This window comes from Mus caroli, unplaced genomic scaffold (assembly GCF_978045245.1).
Source record: "Mus caroli unplaced genomic scaffold, Mus_caroli_1 scaffold_9, whole genome shotgun sequence".
NCBI lineage: Eukaryota > Metazoa > Chordata > Mammalia > Rodentia > Muridae > Mus > Mus caroli.
The window spans coordinates 34,761,409-34,775,989 of NW_028227264.1; the positions used below are offsets into that span (position 1 = coordinate 34,761,409).

General features: G+C 39.2%; 1 long non-coding RNA gene across 4 annotated transcripts in view; it reads right to left on the reverse strand.

Moving 5' to 3' along the window:
* Nucleotides 1-14,581, reverse strand: part of LOC147002617 (uncharacterized) — a 121,503-nt gene that overhangs the window by 99,359 nt on the left and 7,563 nt on the right. For all 4 annotated transcript variants that reach the window (XR_015048393.1, XR_015048392.1, XR_015048394.1 and 1 more), the window contains exon 3: nucleotides 14,237-14,299. This is a non-coding gene — a long non-coding RNA (uncharacterized LOC147002617). The remainder of the gene's footprint in view (nucleotides 1-14,236; nucleotides 14,300-14,581) is intronic.

Below are 14,581 nucleotides of genomic sequence, written 5' to 3' on the forward strand. Positions count from 1 at the left end.
ATGGTTTAAAATCATGCAAACCTTTTCCCCTAACAGCTGCCCAATTCTCTCCAGCAGAGTTGGACTGGGGAGACTCTTTAGCACTAAAGTGACCTTTTAGATGAATAGGTTGGCCAGGTGCAAGCCACCAGATGTGAATTTCCATAGTCTCTAATCCTCAGTAGGCCATTTATCTTTTCTATAGGATAAGGCTCAATTCTCACAAGGAGGGTGTACAAAGAGTCAGCATTTTATTATTAGGGCAGGTGAGCTTGACCAAATTTTATATTCTCCAATAAAGAATGCTCTTAAAATCATTGCATTTTTGTCATCACCTCATGACTGTAACACAAACCAGACTTCTCAGTGTTGGGAGGTTGTGAGAAGATGTCTATAAAGCCAATTATTAAAACTTTAATGCCTTTTGCAACCACTCTACAAAGGATGATTAACTCTGGCTGCACAGTCATGTTGAATGACTTATGCAAAGAGTTAAAAGGCTTGAAAAGATGGTGAACAGAGGTCAATTGAGTTGTGGTTTCCTAGCAACTTCAAAACACTTTCCCAGCCCAATAGTTGGTACTTGCTCTACAACCAAGCTTCGTTCCCTATCTCCTGCTTTGTGATTTCTCTAGAAAATTCCATGTGCTACCCTTCTTCTTAGGCCAACAGCTCCAAGATCTACAACCTCTTTCATCCACCCTGTAGTAGTAGTCTCTCTCTGAGTCAGTAAACTACTGAGGTAACTAATATTTGATGCTATTTCAAAGACTTTTGAAGATAAATATGTATTCAGTTTAACAAGTTTTTCCCTGGTTTTACTCCCTTTGTTTGATCTAATTTAGTGGGACCTAAACCTAATGTTTAGAACCATATGGGGGGAAAATTAAAATTAGATTCCTAAGCCTTAGCCAGATTTTTATTTTGCAATTTTACAGGGAATCAGGAATTCCAAAGTGACTTAACTAGTTTGAGAACAATTTGACCAGCTAAAGGACTACAGGAAGATTTGAGTCCATGATCATTCATGAGATAAATATGTTATCTCCAAACGAACGCTTTATGACCTTATGATTTTTTATTTTATTACTTTGTGGATATGGATATTTTGTATGTGCACTACATGTGTGCAATGTCCTTAGAGACCAAAACAAGGCATATGATTTCCTGAGACTGAGTAAGAGCTGGCTGTGAGTGACTGCATAAGTCCTGGAAAAGGACATAGGTCTTCTAGAAAAGCAGCCAGCTCTCTTAACCTCTGAGCCATTGTTCCAGCCTACTTTGTGAGCTTTGATATTTGACAATGGAGTTCAGAACTGTAACAAAAGTATGGCCCCTCTGAGATTCCCTCTTCTCCCATACAAGACAAGAAATACTTTTACTTGTCATTTGAATGCAATGAGGTGTTTTTTATTTTTTTGTTTTTTGTTTTTTGTTTTTTTTCCTTTTCCCGAAGACATTCATATAAAGAAAAGGAAATCAGAAGGCTGGAGATAAAATGATTAGCAGTTCTAGGTAGTGGTTGCACATGCCTTTAATTCCAGCACTCAGGAGGCAAAGGCAGGCAGAACTTCATGAGTTCGAGGCCAACCTGATCTACAGAGTGATTTCCAGGACAGTCAAAGTTACACCCAGAAACCCTGTCTCAGAAAAATAAACAAGAACAAAAAGAATAACAGTAAAACAATGGCTATGCTATAATATGCTATTTTCTTGACAAATGAAGACATCACACTTTGTTGAGCTCTGAAATGGTGTTATTCTGGGTGGAACCCAGAACTGAGAATGTTTAGACCAAATTTTAGTCAGAATGCAGAGAATGTTTTCCCTCAGGCTATGTGAGAATTCTTCCATTCAATTCATTTATTCAACACTTTTGTTAGTTGCCAACCAGTTCTAACACAATGGCTATAACCAAATGATGTAACAGATGATACTCCCACTCTGAAATTTCATTATTTTATTTACTTATTAATGAAAATATTTATTTACTTTACATCCTGATTGCAGCTTTCCCTTCCTCCTCTCTTCTCAGTTCTTCCCTCTCATCTTCCCTTGGCCCCATCTATCACTCCTTCCCTTCTCCTCAGAAAAGCCTTCCCCTGTTGAGGCTAGACAGGTAGTGCAGTTAGGAGAAAAGGATCCAAAGGCAGGGAAGGTAGTCAGAGACAAACCCTGATCCGGCTATAGAAGTCCCATATGAAGACCCAGATGCACAACTGTTACATTTGTGCACAGGGCCTAGGTCTGTCCCATACATGCTTACTGGTTGGTGGTTTAGTCTCTATAATATAATGATGATTCTGTAGTTTTTCTTGTGGTGACCCCTCTGACTCCTTTAAAACTTCCTTCCCTTCTTCCAAAAGATTCTCCAAATTCCACTTAATATTTGATTGTGAGTTTCTGCATGTTTCCCTCAGTTTCTAGGTGAAGCCTCTCTGGTGACGGTCATGCTAGACTCCTATCTACAAATATAGCAGAATATCATTAAAAGTGTCTGGGCCAGCTCCCTCTATGGCATGGCTCTCAAGATGGGCCAGTCATTGGTTGGCAATTTCCTCAAATTCTGCTCCATCCTTTACTCCTGCATATCTTATATGAAGGACAAATTGTGGATCTAAGGTTTTGTGACTGAATTGATGTCCCAAAGCCTCCATTGGAACTCTTGCCTAGATAGAGGAGATGGACATCTCAGACTCCATACAGCCTACTGCTAGAAGTCTTATCTAGGGTCAGTCACCTTCAGAGGTTCCTGGAAATTCCAATGTCCTGTGGTTCTAGCTTTTAAGAGCCTACTCAGAATTTCTATTCCAGCAAAAGCAAGGCTGATAACAGATGCAAATAAATGAACAGAATGCTAACAAGTAAGAATAACTAGGTTATGATAATAAATACTGTACTAGATATTTCATGGGCAATGTGCTAAAGAGTGTCTGGGTAGATGCTATAGGCAGCTCCCAGGCAGAAATCCGAAGGGCACAAAGGATGTAGTTATGAGAAGAATTTCCTCCCTGTAAAAGGATCAGCTATGACAAAGGTTCTAGAACAATAAATTTCACATGTCCAGGAACCAAAAATAAAGCTATTGTGCTGAGGTACAGTGGTTAAAACAAGAGGGCAAAGAACAGGCCAAAGCTATAGAAAGTAGTTAGAGCAAAGACAACACTATAACAGAGTCTGGACACTAGCTTTCCTCCTAAACAAGACAAGATGCCTGTGGAAGGTTTCCAGTAGAGCAACATGATTTCAAGATGCTCAATTCACAAGGTTCAATATGAGCTCTCTGATATAATGTAGAACTGGTTTTGTGAGAAGAGGAGTAAAAGAAAGCCAGCTATTTGGAAAGCTATCATAGTAGCCCAGACAAGAGGACAAATGAAGAGGCTGATGCTGACAGGAAGGGTGGAGCTACACTTAAAGGAAATGTTTATATTGTGTGGTTATATGGAACATATGGTATGCTGAGGACAACTGAAGAGAAATTAAAGCTTTAGAACTTGATTCTGGTTGCCTAGGACCATGTTACAAAAGGCCAATGTAGTCTGTGGAAACATCTTACAGTGGTGTTTCAACCACCATGAGACTCTAACAGTAACAAATTTAGTTATCTTCAGAGGTACAGGAACATCATCCAAAACTTATATGATACCATCAATGGACATCAACCATATTTTATAATAAGATGGTTTGAAAAGCATTTTGCAATATATATAGTGCAACTTTAAAAAAAATCAAATGATTCAATACATTAAAAGCATTAGATATTTTAGTAATTGTACAGATAAGTTAGTAATCTATGTTTGGGCTTGATAATCTTCATACAGTGAGTCAAACTTAAACAAACCTCCCGGTGTTTGTCACAATGACAGCATAATGTGGCAGGTTCTGTGATAAATGTGCATCTTTCAGTAACCCTACAAGAAAATTTGAAGAACCACGCTATCTTCCCAAGGGAATTGGAGGGACTTTTCCAGGTGTATAACCTTTGCAACAAGGAACAGGTTCTGAATACACACAGGGCTGGTCTTCACTAAAGATCAGGGTAATATATTCTGCTAGGAGGCTCACACCTTGAAAGGGAGAGAATTCTATGATACGGGCCCTGTCATGGTCTGTATATACTTGGACCAGGGAGTGGCACAATTTGGAGACGTGGCCTTGCTGGAATAGGAGTGACCTGGTTGGAGTAGGTGTGTCACTGTGGGTGTGGTCTTAAGACTCTCACCTTACTTGCCTGGAAGTCAGTCTTCCACCAGCAAGCAGCCTTTGGATGAAGATGTAGAACTCTCAGCTCTGCCTGTACCATGCCTGCCTAGATAATGCCATGCTCCCACCTTGATGATAATGGACTGAACCTCTGAACCTGTAAGCCAGCCTCAATCAAATGTTGTTTTTATAAGACTTGCCTTGGTCATGGTGTCTGTTTATAGCAATAAAACCCTAACTAAGACAAACCCCCTTGTTAATAGTGATGGGTTGCTTTGGTGGAAAAAACTAACAGCCTCACACTCCCTTGATAGGATGCAACCCATACATAACTAAGCATAAATGAGACTAAAGCCTTAGGTGTTTGAAAGCCATGATATAAAACAGATAATTGGATGGTTTACTTTATGAGGCTACTGTTTTCACTTGTATTATCCAATAAAATCCATCCATTCACACTTAACTAATTTCATGTGAAATTAACCAACTAAACTACATGTAATAAAAAATGCTAGGTTTTCTTCAAATCAATCTTTACAAAATTATTTGAGTAAGCAAAGTATGTTAAAGTTGGTTTGTTTGGCTTGATAAAGAGTCATTTACTATTCTAGCAACTATGTTTGTTATGTTACAAAATAGCTTACACCAGTAGTTGTGTAAAACAACCTGAATAATTTGTGTTGTGTGTTTTGTGGACTGTATTGCTTCTTGAGGCCCCCCACCCCCAAAGCTCTTCTCTATTTTAGCTTACAATGTTAACTTTCCTTGAAATTATAAAATCTCAATTTTTTCTCATATATTTTCTTGGGCACATTTCTTACTATTTTCTTGTCCACGTTCTAAATGTCTAAGGTCCTAGAGACTTCATATTTAAGGTATTAGATATAAAACAAATAGTCAACACCTACTTGCAAAATTATATACTTATTAATTTTGCTTAGAGAAATAAAAACCAAATTCCAGATTTACAGGCCTTGGAGCAATCCTTCTCCAGTTGACAGGGGAATGCCACAAGAGCCCACTACCATAAAAAAAAAAAGTTAAAACAGGCATTTTAACAGCCAGCAGATATTTGCCACTTATTTGTAAGAGCAAAATTTCTGTGTTGAACAATGGGAAATAATAAATAGCAGAATTTGATTGAGCTCTTATTTTTCATACTTCATGAAGCGATAACAGGTCAGAGAACTCACTAAAATTTGATATATGACAAATAATGTTAATTTTTTTAAAGGAAGAAGCAACAGGGGCTGGAGAGATGGCTTAGCAGTTAAGAGCATTGCCTGCTCTTCCAAAGGTCCTGAGTTCAAATCCCAGTAACCACGTGGTGGCTCACAACCATCTGTAATGAGATCTGATATCCTTTTCTGGTGTGTCTAAAGAGAGCTATAGTGTATTTATATATAATAAATAAATAAATCTTTTAAAAAATTAAAAAGGCAACAGGCTTTGAGAGTTAATAGTTAATGGGAACCTACTATGAGTCAACCTCTGTATGAGTAAGTTGACATGACCTCTCACAATAACCTGGGAGACATGCGCTGTGATTGTGCCTAAGCCCGGGTGAAGTGGACACTCCAGGTGGCTGAGTATGTGCAGGTTACTCAGTGAAAGAGGATGCTGCTTCCACAGATGAGCTCTGTTTCCAAGAAGTTGAGTTAGTCTTTTATGTCTTTTCACATCCCAGAAGCATCAGGATCTGGGTGTTATTTGCAAAGATTGGGTTGTGGAACAGGCTATTGGAAGGCTTTTGTCTTTAGTAGTAGCAACAAACAAGACCCGGATAAAACTTTTCACTCAATCTCAATAGCCCTTTCCTTGACTAGAAGCAGAGACAACAACTAAACAGTATTACCCATTTACTGTTTCCACACCCATGTTTCCTGTTGTTTTTATTTTGTGGTGGGTATGGGTGTGGGTGTGGATGTGTGCACTTGCATGCTTTGCATGTATGGAGGTATTTAAGTGCATGTGTCCCTGTGTCTGCATGCACAGGCCAGGGTATAATGTTTGGTATCTTCTTCCACCTATCTCTGTCTTATTCTTTTAAGTCATGCTCTCTCATTGACTAAAAGCTTGCTGAGATAGGTTGGCCATTAAGTGAGTTTCTGGAATCCACCTGTCTTCATGCCCCAGTGCTGGGATTACAGGTATGAATAGCCCTGGGCAACATTTTACAGGTGCTGAGGATTTGAACTCATGTCCTCCTGATTATAGAGAAAACACTCTTACCTCTTACCTACTATGCCATCTCCCTACACCCTTAGTTTGATGTTATTTACAAACATTGAGTCTATTAGAGGCATATTACGTCCATTATGAAAATTTTCCTACACAAGTATTTGATATTCTCTTCAGTCCCTTTCCCACTCACCACCTTGCTGTTTTTTCTCCTCCTGATATTTCCTGCTTTTTCTTCCTCTTCTAAATAGAGGAAGAAAAAGCAGGAAATAGGAAGAGGAAATGGGAGAAGTGATGGCAGAGAAATCATGCTCCAACAGAGCATTTCATACCCATGTTGGGAGTCACATCACTTCTTAGACATTTTCTTCTGTCTCCCAACATTTCATGTCCTTAGATAAAATTCTTTGGAGACATAAATATGTATGGGGTGATTCTGTGTATAAGTGTGAATGTGTATGTGCAGTTGTGTGCATGTGTGTTTATGCACTTGTGTGTACATTGTGTACATGTACGTGTGTATGTGTGTGTGTGTGTGTCTGTGTGTTTGTGTGTCTGTGTATGTATGAAAGAACTTTCATCTTACCTCTTACTGTGTAACTGACAATGTGACCTTGGACAAGCAACAGCCTCCTTTGCTTTCACCTTTGCCATCAGACAGAAAGAGAACAAACCAGGTTCAAGGTGCTGAAAAGATGAAATCACACCTCAAGGAAGACTCACTCCAGAAGTGGCTGATTATCATGAGGCACTTTGGCAGTGACATATTTCCGTTCCTTTCTCAGTTCTTCAGTTCTTACTCCCTATTTTATGTTTCTCATCTGTCACTTTAGCAATGCCTCATTTATTTGATGTATCAGAGAATAAGGTGTTCCACTAGAAATTAATAGGTTTTCCACAAAACCAAACCAGGGAAATTAATTCTTTAGTTTTCATCATTTTAAATGGAATATTTTCAAAACAAGAATTACTCATATCCTGCCTCCTTAAATATGGTTTATTAAACACAGTTATGTCTCATGATGAGTCAGTAGCTTGCATCCTTGCTATAAACATTGTATGCCCATCCCGTGCTCCTGTTAGAATTACCTCAGTTATTTGATTCTAATGCTTCATTTCTGGTTATCATGTCATAGAATCCATGCTTTATAGTCTTTCTTTCCAAGTAACTTCAAGTTCCTTGATGGCATGGTCCATAAGTACTATATGACTGTGTTCCTACCCTAGTTCCCATAACACCAGTAAGGTGAATAATAAGCACCGTCTGAAGATGCAAAACTTAGTGGTAATTGAAACCTAGCCATGTCTTGGGAAAGAAAAGGAAACACACAAGACATCAAATACCTGTGTGAACTAAACCAGGCTGGGGAAAGAGGGGGAGGGAGGATAGCCCACATCCGGCCAGAGTTCCTCCTATGCTCTGGGCAGGCGGACATGGGAGGGCTTCTGGATGCTTTCTAATTGGTCCCGGGTGGGCATCTAAGCCACTGACCCCACTCGATGGGGGGTTGAGGGAGATGGACAAGAGACAGCTCGCAAAACCAAGGGGCCCTGGGACGACACCCTGTGCCCCGGGGTTATGGGAGAGAGGACTTAGGGAGAGAGGTTCCCACACAGGTGAGAGTCTGCACAGCGGGCCTTGATGAACAGAGACATTCTATGGTTTTAGAGCTTTATTATAGAAAGGCAGGAGGAAAGAGAGAAGGTGGAAAGAGAGAGAGATTGGCCATGCCAAGAGGAGAGAAGGGGGGAAAGGAGAGAGAGAAGAAAGGCTAGAGAGTAAGAAGAAGAGAGGGAGAAGAGAGGAGAGTGGAGAGTAAGTGTAAGGGGAGTAAGAGCAAGAGAGCGAGAGAGTGAGAAGGGGCCAAGCAGCCCCTCTTATGGTCTTTACTGTTGCTAGGTAACTGGGGAGAAGTCTAGCCTGAAGGTCAGAAGCTTGGGACATTGCCTATGTGACTACTAGCCATGTTTTTCTTGTAGGGGGCTGAGAGGGCGGTAACTTCGACAGGAGCCAGGGTTCCAAGAGACATGAGAGAACTCCTTCTGTCCCATGTAGGTGAATTATCACCACCAGGTCCTGGGGTTCAACACCTAGCCTCAACTGAAAACCAGGCTGTCTGGGCATAGCCCAATGCCCCACAAATACCTTTGTTACAAATTAGATGAGGGCAGGCAGGCAAGTGAACAAAGATACATGATGTACAGAAAAACAATGTTGGAGAACTGTTACCACCCCCTGGAGGACCAACCCTGGCCCTGCACTTCTTACTCTTGGTGCTTTCCATACAATCCACTAAAATACTATGGTCTCTACTACAGCCTCTGAAGTGGAAACTTCTGGTTTCTTTGGCAAATTACTTATGCCAAATAATGTTTTCCTGAGGTACACAGGTGAAAGCAAGTTTTGCTAAAGCAGACACATGAAAGAATGTTTTCCTGGAGCAGACACAGGTGAGAGGATGTTTTGGCGTAGCAAACACATGAAAGGATGCACAATGTTCAGAAGGAATATAAATATGACCCCACAGACAGTGGGAGCTTGAGCATTGGTTTGCTTTGCTCTGCTTTGCTATTCTTTGCTAAGGACACACTTGTATTAGTTCACCTTACATTGAATTGCTGAGCTCAGCTTGTGGTGACACCATAGAGAGAAACTTGCCAAAGAAATTCCCATGAGGTTGCTGTGGCTTCTTGCTACATCTGTGGCCTCAGGCCACTTGGCTTGGCAAGTCTTGCAGTTTCTTCAGGAATAAAATGCCCTTGTTGATTCATGTGGGGTGACTGCCAAGTGAATTGGATTGCAGCTGCTGGTTCATGTGTGGTATCTGCTGAAAGCACTAGACTGTAGCTACTGATTGTGTTTGCTACTGGACTGAATTGCTTATATCCTGACAACAAAGACTGGACTCACCCCCAAAGAACTATTTCCAACCATGTCTACTTCCACCCTGTCTGTTCTAGTAACTTTTCTTTTCCACTCCCTCTGGTGGGTGGTAGGCTAGAAGGGGGGTTGGATGTCTATTAAAATAAGTTGAAAAAAATTTATGCCTACTCATCTCCACATATATCATCTCCTCCTGCTTTATTTCTGTCTTTCTTCTTTCTTATCTGGATGGAACCCTGTCATGTCATCTGGATTCTTGACTTCTACAATGGTCAGGTCAATATTTATCCTCACCAAATAAACCAAGAGTAGAGATGTGGATCATGTGCCAATACTCCATCACTGGAGGTCTAGCTCTCCCTTTGTTTTTCTGTTCCACTATCCTGACCATGTTGCCTTGTGACCTAAGGTGGTTGTAGAGGCACTAACCAAAATAACTATATCTCATCCAGCAGAAAAAAGAAAGGAGTACATGAAGAATGTATTCCATAAGTAATCTTTTACCATCACCATCTCTCACCTTCCTTGATAGACAAGAATCCACATTGGTCAAGATATAAATTACCCTCAATTTTTGTATGAGTTTGGAGAGAAACTAACTATTGCGATTGGTACAATTTTACTTCAATGGTCTCTCATAAATTCTGGAGTAACTGGACAATGATTTTTGTTATTCTTTTCAGTGAAATGTGCAGCTAATATCAGATGTTATTCTCCAGATGATGGTTTACCCCAGTTACCTGAAACTTTGAGGGTGCTGTCCTGCCATCGTTATTAATAGCCCCCTTTTCTTCTTTTTTTCAGTGTCTTAGTGCCCATGATAAATTGCATGATCATTATTGTTTTCTCAGCAAAGAAAGAAGAAATGGCAGATTAAGTAGATTTATTTTGTTGGAGGCCCTTGCAGCATCTCCTGAGAAACCCCCTCATCCACAGTACCATCATTGTGAAGCTGTGTTACTTGTGGCTGTATCACTTTCCAGATTGATGAATTAAAGGGATTTATAACTTATTTACTTACTATTTGTGCAATGACTCCATGTGGCAAGCACTGCACATTTAGAACAGTGAGCATTTGGGGGAAAATTAGAATCAGTATTCATAATCTTAGTTTGGAACTTTTTCCCTATCACAGTGGAAAAATAAAAGCAATTTTTTTCTCACAGTGTGGATTCTTGCTTTATTATCCTCTTCGCACTCCACCCCCAGACTTCTCTGGGTATATTTCTGTCTTTCTTGTGCCAGAAAAAATATTTGTCCATTATTTTCTAAAATAATTACTATTACTTTAAATATTTTTGGCTTTATTTAGTTTATTTTATGTGTATGAGTGTTTTGCCTGTATGTATGAATGTGTACCGCATTTGTACCTGGTGCTTCTGGGAATCAGAATAAAGCTTCAAATCCTCTGGAACGGAATTGTGGAGAGTTGTAAACTAGAGTGTGAATCCTGGGAATTGAACTTGGATCCTCTAGAAGAGTAACAAGTACTTTTAACCCCTGAGTCATCTCTTCAGTCCCATTACATTTTTATCTTAAATTACACCATTTTCCCCTTTCTCTTTCTTCTCTCCAGCCCTGCACATAACCTCTCCTTCCAACTCCTCCCATATCTCCCGATTCTTAAGCCAATAGCCTCCTTATTATTATTGTTGCTGTTCTTGTATGCACAAATATAAAAATACAACCTGTTAAAACCATTTTTGTTGTTTGAGTATACATGTTTTTGGACTGACCACTTAGTATTGGATAGATAACTAGGGACCTGTGTCTGTGAGAGTCTAACTCTCCCTCTCTCAACAGTCCTCAGTTGCCTATAGTTCTTTGCCTATGGGTGGGACCCTCAGAGACATTATTTCCTTCCAAGTTAGTCAGAATAGCAGAATTGTTGGTGTGTGTGTGTTCCCACTCAAATGTTGGTGGTAACCAGTATATGATGTCTAATTGGCCTAAGGCCTACTCAACAAGGGGAAAATTTAGCTTGATGCTAAAAATCTAGTCATCTTCCTGGAACTCATATTTCTTAGAAAAGAATATGTCTTGCTAGACCAGTGTAATATAACTACATTCTAAATCATATCCTTGTATATATATATATATATGTATATATATATATATATATATATATATATATATCACATAAATATAGCTACTACCCCTCATCAAAGAAGCTTCTCCTTGTATCAAATGGAGAGAAATACAGAAAATCACAACTGAACACAAGCAGAGACCACTGAACCATGAGGAATGTACATCAGAGCTCATACACCTATGGTTTAGGGAACATCATGCAAGAGGGAGTGGAAAGACTTTAAGAACTAGAATACCAGGAAGTCGGCTATAAAACAATCTCTTCTAAAAATGGCTATATAAACAAGACCAAAAATGGCAATATCAATATCACTATTTCTTTAATGTCCAATAGTCAAATAATACTTGAAAAGGCAGAGTTATTAGAATGACCCAATGCGGTCCAGCTTAGCAGCTGATGGGACTTGTAAAAAAAACTGCAGTGGAAATTCTCACTCTTCTAACCAAATTTTTCTGGAGATTAGTACTCATTCATGTGTAATGCAGTAACCCTGAAACCACCTCTTCCAGCCCAGAAATGCAGAGAATTTAGAAGTTTCCCAGTCCATGGCTCCTCCTTCTCTTCCACTTGCTGATGTTCAGGTACGGCCTTTGTTAAAACCTCTGAGAAGATGACACTAAGCAACCTCCTTTATGGTTTACAGTGCATGAAGCACGGCTATCCTAAAGGATTTATTGACTATTTCACCAACATCAGCTTCTCCCATTCTAGAATCCTAGTGACAATGGTCCATGCTAAATGCATCCCATGTTGCTCTGCAGGTATTTAAGCAGTCAACACATCCCTGTAGCTGGTTTTTAAGTTCCTAGAAGGCAAGGTAATTTAAATCACAGTGACTTGCAAATTCATGACTCCCTTAACAAGTCAATGATCATTCACTACTGAAAAATTAATTGTCCCAACTATAGAACTCCTTTACCTTTTAGTAACTATTACCTTTGTTTGCCTATTTTCAAGAAGTTTTGAAGCAGTGATTCTCATATATGCATTATATTACATTCATCTAGAGATGCGTAACTAATTTTCAGTCCCAGCTTATACCATGCATGTTTTTATTTAATTGACTTTGGGTGCAGTGATCAGATCATTGTAACTTTAAAACTTCCTAAATGCATCTGTGTTGCAGGCCATTTGAGATTACTCAAAATATGACATCATCACCCAAAGGAACATTCAGCCTATGAGGGCTAATTGTCTATGTTGGTCAGCTTATAGTTGATTCCTATGGGCTTTAAGTTTAGAACAGTAACAACTAATCGAAATCTAATGCAAGTAACATGTCTAATTCAGACTCAGCCCACAGTTCTTGGGCAAAGATTTGTAAAAGATAAAAATAACTTACTCAGATAATTTATTTAGCTCCTTGTATCCAGAATAATATTTCAATAGTCAATATAAAGTGATCAAATAAATGTTTTACAGTATTTTTAAAATTCTTTTTTAGTTTGCCCTTAAAAACTGCTCAGCCTCCTTAGCCACATTCTAGTGTTTCATAAGCATTTGTGGCTGGGTCTACCACTGCACAGATAGTGAAAATAGAAATCTCACTAACCCCTATGTACTAATACCAACTGTAGATTTTCACAGAAATGTGCTACAGTCAAAAGGAATCTATACCTTTCAAACATCTGAAAGAGAGAATTGTCAGTTTGGTGTTGATACCAAAAAGAAATGATAAGGAACAGGAAGATGGCTCAGTCTGTAAAAGTGCTTGCCATTGAGCCTGAAGACCCGAATTCTAATCCTAGAAGACGCATGTAGGAACAGATAATCAATTCGGCTAAGTTGTCCTCTACACACAAGTCAGTGATATGCATCTGTTCTTACTTCCACACAAATAATAAATAAATGTAAAAACAATTTAAACATAAAGACTATAAAGGTATTTGTGATATGTAACCTGGTTTAAATGTTATATAACACCTCTTTTAAAAACATTACCCCATAAATGTGTATAATTTGATGTTGTATACAATTAGACATAAATTTCATTCTAAAACAGGGACTTATCTACAGTTAATCTGCAATTCATTTCCTGAGGTTCAAGACATAGCTCAGTGGCTAAGAACAAGTAGAGTGGTTGCTATCCCAAACATTGTTGCCTGGGATATGTTTTCCTAGCTGGACTGCCTTGTCTGGCCTCAGTGGAAGAGAAAGTACCTAGCCTCATAGAGAGTTGAAGTGATGAGTTGGGGATACCCAGTGGGTCCCTACCTAGTCAGAGAAGAAAGGTAGAGGGATATGGGGCAAGGATTGTGGGAGGGGTGACTTGGAGGGGGCAGTTAGTGGGATGTAAAGTGAATAAGTAAAAAATAAATCAAAAAATTGTACTCAGTATCTTGTTTTATAGTCAGAAGAGAACTAAGTGAAATATTCCAATTTTTGTTATCATGTGTTAATTTTACATAATAATGAGATTAATTATGACATTGTCATGCATGTATGAAATATAATTTGGTCAGACTGAAAAAAAAATAAAAGAATATATTCTTCTTGCAAAGGACCCAAATTCAATTCATAGCACTCCCATAAAGGTCACAAATCCTTTTAACTCCAGATGCAGGAGATACCCCAGGGTTATGCAGACACACACACACACACACACACACACACACACACAATACTAATGAAGTTCACTCTCTGCTTTATATTGCTAGTCTCATTCTTCCCCATGCCTAGAAAAATTCTCCCTTCACTTCATCCTGCTTTAGCTTTTGTACTACTTACTTTTTAGTTGCTGTGATAAAATACTTGCTCAGAAACTTGTAGGAGGAAGGGTTTAATTGAGCTCAAGGTTTCAACAAAGCCCCACAGTGGCTGGAGCAGACGCTGGGGCCTTAAAACTACCATATCTGAACAGGAAGTAGGGCGAATAAGCCAGAAAAGGCACCAACCTTTTAAACTTCGAAGCTCAGCCCCAGGCACTTCTTCTTAACAAGTTCACATCTCCTAAGTGTCTGCAAACACCAACAGGAACCAGGGATCAACCAAGCATTTAAACACCAGAGACTATTGAGATGGGGTTGGGCATTCTCATTCAAACCACTACAGATTTGGGAGGTTTTGGTTTTGTGGTTTTGTTTTTCTGTGAATCTAATCCTATTTTATGCCTGTCTAGAAAAAAAAAAAAATCTTTGTATTTTTTTTTTTTAAATTCCAGATTACATGGCTGACCTGAGGTATAGGTTGTGTGGGCTATACTCTCATTCATTGGATAAGTTGGTGAAGATGCTGTTAGA